The sequence below is a fragment of the Lepisma saccharinum genome, chromosome 5 (genome assembly GCF_977018435.1).
Source record: "Lepisma saccharinum chromosome 5, izLepSacc3.1, whole genome shotgun sequence".
Taxonomy (NCBI): domain Eukaryota; kingdom Metazoa; phylum Arthropoda; class Insecta; order Zygentoma; family Lepismatidae; genus Lepisma; species Lepisma saccharinum.
The window spans coordinates 33,508,279-33,517,978 of record NC_139233.1 but is presented as its reverse complement, the minus strand read 5'-3'; positions in this window follow the sequence as shown (position 1 = coordinate 33,517,978).

Genomic DNA, 9,700 nt, shown 5'->3' with positions numbered 1-9,700 from the left:
AGCAAGATATTTTGAAAAATTTATAGAGGGCAAAAAGTTGCATCTCGCCATGCCCATGTTAAAGCAACAAGCCCCATGTCTCTAGCATTCATGGTTCCAGAGATAATCAAAATTATTTTTAATATTGCACTTTTCAGAAAATTCTATTTATAGAACAGACATAAATCAGAGATTTACAGCTTAAATATTGCTTTTATCAGGAAAATTATAGAGACAAAAAAGGAAAGAATAATGCCTAGAATATGCCTGCAAAATTTTAAGTCTCCAGCACTGATAGTTTTTGAAAAAATCACAAATTCAAAAAAAATATCGATTTTTTAACAAAACTTCTAAACAGCCTCTAGATTTCAAATATGCAACCCCCATGCCTCTATCTTGAAAAATAGGCAAGTTATTCAAGATCTAGGGAACAGCAAGATATTTTGAAAAATTTATAGAGGGCAAAAAGTTGCATCTTGGCATGCCCATGTTAAAGCAACAAGCCCCATGTCTCTAGCATTCATGGTTCCAGAGATAATCAAAATTCAAAAAATTATTGTTTTTTTCCAAGATTTAAGTATGTTGCTCTGGGGGGCATGCAGAGTCACCCCCAGAAATACAAGTGACCAAGAATCAAAATCAGTGACAGCACAGAGAAGAAAGCAAATAGAGCCTTCAAAACTGTAGGACCGCACTGAGAACCTCCTGTTTCAGGATTAACAGGGCAGTAGCAACAATCTCTCTCCACTTCCCTATATTGGGGGGATTATTATCTCTCAACATCCTTGTAATACTCCATACTTGGTATATAATATTCACCTGCTTACAAAACTCGGTAGGTAAAATTGTGAAGAATTGAATCTTAAGTATGGATACAGCTCTTTGTATTTCACTCACAATCAATAGGCATAAACTCTACCAAACAGAACATTTAGATATAATTATTTACCCCAGGAATACATACCAAGCTCCAAACAGAACATGAAAAAATCAGATATAATTAATAGCCTCGGAATAACATACCGGGCTCCAAACAGAACATGAAAAAAATATATTTCTACATAATTTTGGTTTAGTAATCAAGAGGCTTCTGGGTTTGAGTCGGCCCCCTCTAGAATCAATCTGAGGGGGGGGGGCTCACCATTTCTACACTAGAATTCAAGATTCCTGGGATTTTGACAGAAAAACACACTGTAAACAATAAAATCATATGGGAACTTGGCATAGTCTTAAGTGTAGGCAAATCTGTCTGAGGGGAGTTCATCTTTTCTACACTGGAATTCAAAATTCTTAAAAATTCAGAGCATATCACACTAGGAAGAATTGGGGTATAAGCCCCTCTTGGCATTGTTTTAAGTGTGGGCAAATCGGGTTGTTCAATCAAATAACCTCTTCTTTTCTACACTTGTAAGTGGTCCTCATAGTATATACTTTTATACTACTGGAGATGAGTGATAATATGATAAAATTGATGTAGGTACACTCATAGAGAACACCCATTCGTAGGACGGGATTCGAACCCGGGGCCCCTGCTGTCGTAGCGCACTGTTCTAAGCGAACCTTTTTTTTAAAAAAAATACTTACGTATAATGTTCCTACTAGAGACCTTAATGAGACCACTTTTGCTAGCTTGTACTCGTTCGAGTCACCCACCCTCGAGCGAGCATATACAGCACATTTGAATATCATTATAACGTGACAATAATCGTAGACACATATATGTAAAACATCCGTCTTGGTAGTTTCAGCCCATAATCTTATATTCCATTTTCATACATCACTGTGTATTGGTAATACAGACTAAACTTTATTTAAATATGAAGATGTTGGCTATGTTCACTTAAGTTTCAATTTCACTGCGTCTTTCTCTTTACGATCCACATTTGAGGGCACTACCACTCATAGGCGTGCGCACGGGGGGGCAAGGGGTGCATTTTCCCCTTTAATCATGGACGTCCGCAGATTTTTTCAACGGAGGGACTTGCAAGGTACTTTTCAATGGGGTATATTACCCCGATAATAGTGTTGCCCCATAAAAAACAACACTTGAATTTGAAATTATTGCATTAATGTAAATTACTATGACTGAAATCAAATTATACGTGTGAAATATATACTTTTAGCTCGACATTTGATATCTAAGCGGGAGGTATGGCTATCCATGCCCCTCTTCCAGAGGTCCATGACCATATATGATTATACTTTCACCTAGAAATTTAGTGTAGAGGAATCTTATCTTCTTGAACATTGTTCCTCCACAACCTTGGATGGGAATCGATTCTAGGGATCAAGGGGGGCAAACATTGAGGTAAAAGGAAGCAAGACTAGCAGAATCTAAGAGTAGCAGGACAAAAGTATACTCAAGATGGAATTAATTTTCACGTCTTTCTCACATTATTTCTTCCTGACGGCCAAGAGCACCTGCAGGGTGGCACAAAGGTAAATTGCGCCCCTCGATATCAAATTTTATAGAAATAAAAATACATTTCGTAAAATGTTCTTGCTCGCTTCGCTCGCAGTGTCTCCTTTTCTTATAGTCTTGTTTAGTTCAGAGTTGTAACTAATGGGCGGCGGGAGTTGGCCCTGGGCGCCGAACGATCTAAATGAAGAAAATTGTAAAACAGAATGCCATGGCGCCCCATGAAAATTATTGTACCGTATTAAATCAATATTGTTTTCAGTTTGCAAAAATTTGGATCTAAAAATTTTCTTCGCTCACAATTTTCTTCCTTTCTGTAATGTATTGATAATTACCAGAGGGAGAAGTACTTGCTGCTAAACAGTTTTGTCTTAAATGCATGAACACAATTGTTTGGAGGAAAAAAGCGCAGCACATTTTAGAGACAATTTATATATTCGTTATGGTGCCTCTATGTGCCTGTATGTGTGTGTGTATATATATATATATACTGGGTGATTTTTTTAACCTGAATCATTTGAATATCTTGAAAAAAAAATCATCCTACAAAAAAATGTTCCAAATAAAAAGTTGATAGTTTGGGGGGGGGAAGTTTAGTGGTGCAACAGAAGAACACCCCCCCCCTCTTGTAGGTGGGGCGGGGGGCAACTTTGAAATTTCAAATAGAAACCCCTATTTTTTTATTACAGATTCGGATTTTACGGGAAAAAATACGTAAGTTTTGTCTGAAACATTTTTTTCGATTCGTGATAGATGGCGCTAGAATCGACAAGTTTTCATTTCTTGAATGTTTACACTTTAAAACCAATGTATTTCATTTTGCAATTCATCTAAATTCAAAAAATAAAACATTTTTGTTCCAGAACTTGAAATTGTTGTAAAACAAATAAATTTATTTTGAAAATTCAACATTACTCGACAATTCTTAGCTCTAGATATCTCGATGGCTAGTAAACTACATTCACTTCTCAATTACATCAAGTGTTCAAAATGTTGACCTTCAACTTCAATACATTTATTGATCCGCACTTCGAATGAATGTACACAACTCAAAAGTACCTCTGGTTCAATTATGGCACAAGCGTTTTGGATTCGCTCTATCATATTTTCGCGAGTAGTTGGCAATTCTCCATACACTTTACCTTTTAGGTAGCCCCACAAAAAGAAATCTGGTGAAGCAAGATCTGGTGATCTGGCAGGCCAATTTACAGGACCAGCTCTGCCGATCCATCGGCCATTGAAGTCACGGTCGAGTACTTCACGTGCTGCTCTCGAATAGTGCGCTGGACATCCATCCTGCTGAAACCACATGTTCTGTCTCAGTTCCAGGTTAAGATCTTCAAGTAATATTGGCAGTTCATTTTGAAGAATGTCGCGGTACTGTTGACCATTCAAATTTCCATCAATGAAATAGGGAGCGATGAGTTTGTCATTAATAATTCCACACCACACGTTTACAGTCCATGGACGCTGATGCTCAACTTGGCGCAGCCAGTGCGGATTTTCGACACTCCAGTAATGCATATTATGCTGATTGACCGTTCTGTGGTTTGTAAAAGATGACTCATCAGAGAACAATACCAGACGAAAGAAATTTGGGTTTATTTGTATTTGTTCACGTGCTCACTGACAAAACGTCACTCGATTTTGAAAATCATCGCCATGAAGATCTTGATGCAATGACACATGATATGGATGATATTTATGACGCTGTAAAATCTTCAAAACACTGCTCTGGGACAATCCGGTACTTCGAGCTACTTCTCGCGAGCTGACATGAGGATCATGGGCCACAGCAGCTAACTCATTAATTTCATTTTCTTCTCCAGTAACTGTTCTTCGACGGGTCCTTTGTTTAGGTTTAACACTTCCTTCAGTAGTAAATTGATTGACTGTACGTTGAAACGAAGCGAAAGAACGCACCCTGTCTGGAAAACGCTGAGCATAAATAACGACAGCTTGACGGAAATTCCTGCCAGATTCTCCATACACGAGAACCATTTCAATTTTCTCTTCTACAGTTAATACATCCATTGATATTAAAAAGTATCAACAGCTTAGTCAAATTAATCGCTCGGAGCATTGTTGTGATCTAAAAAAACAATGAAAAACAAACAATGATAAACAAACAATGATTTAACTGGAAAAGTCTAAAAAGGAACTGTTTCTTGACATTGTTTTATTTTTTTATTTTTATTTTTTCTGTTGTAGCTTTGTTAAGCATCTTTGACACAACAATAAAAAAATTAAACAAATATCGAATCTAACTTTTAAATGTTGTAAATAGGTGAATTACCAGATTAATGAAATCTCAAAAGATTGTCAAGAATTAGTACAAAGTTCATGCACGGGAATATTTTATTTTTTGAATTTAGATGAATTGCAAAATGAAATACATTGGTTTTAAAGTGTAAACATTCAAGAAATGAAAATTTGTCGATTATAGCGCCATCTATCACGAATCGGAAAAAGTGTTTCAGACAAAACTTATGTATTTTTTCCCGTAAAATCCGAATCTGTAATAAAAAATAGGAGTTTCTATTTGAAATTTCAAAGTTGCCCCCCGCCCCACCTACAAGAGGGGGAGGGGGTGTTCTTCTGTTGCACCACTAAACTTCCTCCCCCCAAACTATCAACTTTTCATTTGGAATTTTTTTTTGTAGGATGATTTTTTTTCAAGATATTCAAATGATTCAGGTTAAAAAAATCACCCAGTATATATACACAAACACACACACCACGCACGCACGTTATAATCCTGTGCGTCTCTTATTTCGCCTTTGTAAATAATAAAGAAGTGAGACGTGGATTATAGTATCGGCGCAATGGAAGTTAATTATCATTCAGTAGGTAATTAAACTATTTAATGTAAAGCTTAATATTCATTCAACCATAATATTTATTAACAAATCAGATTATAATTTCCACATTTATATATGCATCACAAGGTTCATTCACAACCCATCTAAACACCTAAGAACAACATTTTAGTTTATTCAACAATAATAACCATATCTAATCTTCCCATTAAATTGTAACAGTCCGTCCAATTAAATCGTCAAAAGTCAGTACGTAACGGCTATGAGAGTCAACTGCAACCCCGCCCAAAACCCCCACAGCCTTCATGACCCGGAGCAATCTACCCTTAAAAATTAAATATCCTCTTTAGCACTTTTAAGAAGTCGAAATAACTACATTAACGTTAAGCAAATTACACCAGGCCATGCAAGCCCAAAAGGGGTGATACACGGAAATACAGTATACTCAGCCTGTGTCCAGTTAGTCCTACGTCTCCCCCAGTCGGCAAGGATCTGCCACGCTAAAGTCCTCGCTCACCCAGCGCAGAAACCTAGCCAATGGCATACCCTACCTTAGTCACATGTATATTGTCTTCAATACGTCACCAATGAGCTATCGTACACTATGGGCTTACAACGCCCATCAATGCAATGAAACTAAAACATTGAGATAAAATGAGGTTTTTCTTTCCCGACTGAACTTTCATAAAGGCTTTTGCCCCCCCCCCTTAATCAGAGCGTCTGCGCACGCGTATGCTACCACTACTATGATTGTTAGTGTACTACTGGGCTTCGAGTGTATGCTGCTCATTTTGCCTGTTCGAGCGTTATTCGCTCGAGCGAAGAACTTCCCAATTCCGCACGGTATCTAGCGTCGTCCGTGCGAACTATTTCGCGCTAGAGCGAAATCCTCTCCCTCCAGCTCTCTAACTGCTACAGTTATTAAAATGAAAGCTTGAATTATGCTAAGACAATAATAAGCATTATATGTTTTTGTGCTTTTTATATGCTACAGCCTGCACTTCCTGTCTCTCATTATCGGTTATTGGGCTTCTCCGATGGTGTGATTGTAACACTGTCAACCTGAAAATCAAATATTTGATAGTAATGTGAAACAGTCAAGTCTTTCGTAACTTAATTGAAGTCATATCTTACAAGTAAGTTCACTAGAGAGACCGATTAAATGATCTTTTACTTTGCTGCATTTTCGTGTGCAACCTCCTGAGGGTCATACCAAAATAAAGAGCGTTCCTATTATTCTATTTCGTTGATAGACGGGAACCCCCGTTTAGGCTCGAACCAGTGTGTGGAGAAACTCTGAATTTCGGTATTTCAGAATATACGTTACCCATTTGTTTTATGACCAGTGACTGTACACAAGATTTAAGCATTTTCCTTGCACTTGTGGAAGCCAGAAAGCGTCCCGTGCACTTCAAGCTTCTCGCCTGCACGCAGCACCCCAAGATCAGTAAGCAGTACAGCAGGGGCGAGAAAACCGCTTTCGCCGGAAGTTCAAAAAATTCTTCGTAGGGAAGACGCCCTTCTTTTCACGTAACCACATCCTGTTTCTTTTAACAAACCTTACTGTTACCCACGAATCAGAGAGGTTTCCCACTGCATGAACGTGACCGACGAAGCCTCCTGGCTCCCTTTCTTCCCGCCATCTTTACAATGCTGCTCCCCCTGCAGTCCACACGTACAAATACGACTGGTGGACCAGGTCTGATGTACAGTACACGGATTCTTGCGTTGTCCTTTTACCTTAGGACGATATATTCCATAGTGTTATTGACAACTATTATTCTCTATTTCCAAACACTATCCCTCACCTACTTCAGCTATTTTGTGCCGACCATATTATTATTATTACATTCGTACTGCGTCAATCCACCAATAGATGGCACATTCTCAAAGTAAAAAAAAATGTTTGCTATAAGAACCATTGTCGTCTACTTTTGTGCTTGATTATGGTCAATAAAAATGATTAAAGGTGTATTTCAATATTTTTTTTATTTCAATAATGCGAATCCACGAAAATTTGTGTAGGAGATTGATTTTCTCAAAGATCCCTTTAAGAGATTTGAAATTTTCTTCTAGATTCATTTAACTGGCTTTGTATTGTTTCGTCTTGTAAATATCTATTTGTGTAAAGTATCTCTTTATTTGTGTGTATGTGTGTTTTTATATATTATTAATTATGTATGTATATTTAAACTGTATGCAAGTCCCCATAATTGGAGAAGCTTTCTCTGTTGGAGACAACTACAATTAAACTACAATTAAATAAATAAACTGTCCGTCGTGGAATACGCAGACCGAACATCGAGCGACAGTTGCAGAGGTAAAGCCCATTCATCGCACTACGCCACTACCACAACTTCAAAACAGATGGAAGTCAAGGAAACGGCACTTCAACATGAAAACTTCAAGAAACTTCAACGTCAACGTGGAATAACAGACATGAAATACGAGTAACACTCTGTCTGTATAACTTCATTGAACTTAATGACGTGGAGAGAAATCCTGACCTATGGGAAAATCTTGACGTAATGGGAAGAAATTTGTCATATCCGTCATCAGGATTCAAAATACTTCCAGAATCACCTATTGGTATTGTAAACAACCGAAATTTCCCTTGTTTAAATTAATTTTGTTACGTTCTGCAATTGGCGTAATGGAATGGCGAATATGAGATTTTTGATCTTGTAATTGTGAAAAATCCTGACGTGATGGGAAAAAATGGATGTCATTTCCGTGATCAGCATTCAAAATACTTTCAGAATCACCTATTGATTTGAAATCATACGATTTTTTTTAAAAAATGCAGTGAGAATTGAAGGATTCTTTAATCTACGATACGAATTTAACCTTCGAATAACCACACGATCAAACCGTAATAAAAATCTTCCACAGTTCCACAAAACTCTACCTTCTCCTATGCTCTCTTCATCTACAGGCTTTCGCTCTTACACTATAACCTGCCTCCAAATGCTGAAATTTTCTTCCTAGAACACAGTTCCCTACAATCGCTGATAAAGTAAGTGCATGTCTTCTGTTTTTCATCTATTATTGCTACTTCTGCTCCAGTTGTTACTGTTTCAGTATAAATGGCCATTTAGTACGTATCTAAAACTTGAAGTTAATAAATACACAGTCCGTCCAGTGGGAAAGGTGACTATTTTTTTGCCACGGAACCACCAGTGCGATCTATGGCGAAGTATATGTACTACGTAGCGACACATTTCGACTTTCTTCCGGCAAAGTTGCAAAGCGCTAGCATCGACTGTCGGCGCGTACAGATCTTGTGACTGACAGTACTTGCTGAACGTCGGTCGGAAACGGAGCAATGTGCCAACATTAAATTCTGTTTCAAATTGGGTAAAAGTGCAACAGAGACATTTCAAATGAATCAAACTGTTTACGGTAGTGAAGTGGTATACAAGATTTCGTGATGGTCGGGAGATGTCCAAAAAGTGGCGGAGATTGTACGCATCATCCACAAGGAATTCGCTCCAGAGGGTCACACTGTGAACGCTGAGTATTACGTGGGTGTTTTGCATCGTCTATTGGCCTGGATACGTAGAGTTCGGTCTGAATATCGGGAACAGGGCTCATGGTCTCTGCTGCACCACAATGCACCCGTGCACAAGAGCAGGTTGGTACGCCAGTTTTTGGCCAAAAAAGGGATAGTGGAGCTCGATCACTCCCCATATTCTTCACATTTAGCTCCATGTGACTTCTCGCTATTTCCAAAACTGAAACTGGCGTTGAAAGGAAGGCGTTTCGACACTATTCCAGATATCCAAAAGGCTTCGACCGCGATTTTGGAGGCAATTCCGAAACAGGAGTGCCAAGACTGATTCACAAAGTTCTACAACCGCTTCAGTGCATGTATTGACTCACAAGGTGTCTATTTTGAATAAACATTATTGTAAACAACCAGTCCACAACGTCTTGTCTTTCATTTCTCATTAGTCACCTTTCCCACTGGACGGACTGTGTAACTACATGTACCGCGCCAAGTGTACTTTCAAACCTTTCACATTGGGGTCCCTGGTTCATTGCTCAGAGGAGGCACATAGCGCTTCGGATATCACTTTAAACTGTAGGTCCAGTCCCGATTAGTCTTCCTGAGCATTAAGTGGACATAAAAGTAAACAAACTATTGTAGGTTTTAAGTCCACCATCTTGAAACGTGTTGGCTGATTTCGCTCAAATGCAATACCAGATAGTCCTTGTGTATCTCGATACTAAAAAAGATTCAGCACTAAATGTCTTAAGTTATGATCTCCTGGAACTTTCCTGACCTGCTCGTAATATTACAAGTTTTAAAATTGAAACAAATATTAAAACAGTGTTCTCAGTATGAATGGCATAACAGTAGCGGCTGGTGGTCTGAATTAGATGAAGGGCTGGTAGGGGAAAAAATGGGATAATAGAGAAAATTAGATGAATAGTTACAGTAGTTACAGATACTTATTAGAAAAGACCATTTTGTAATACG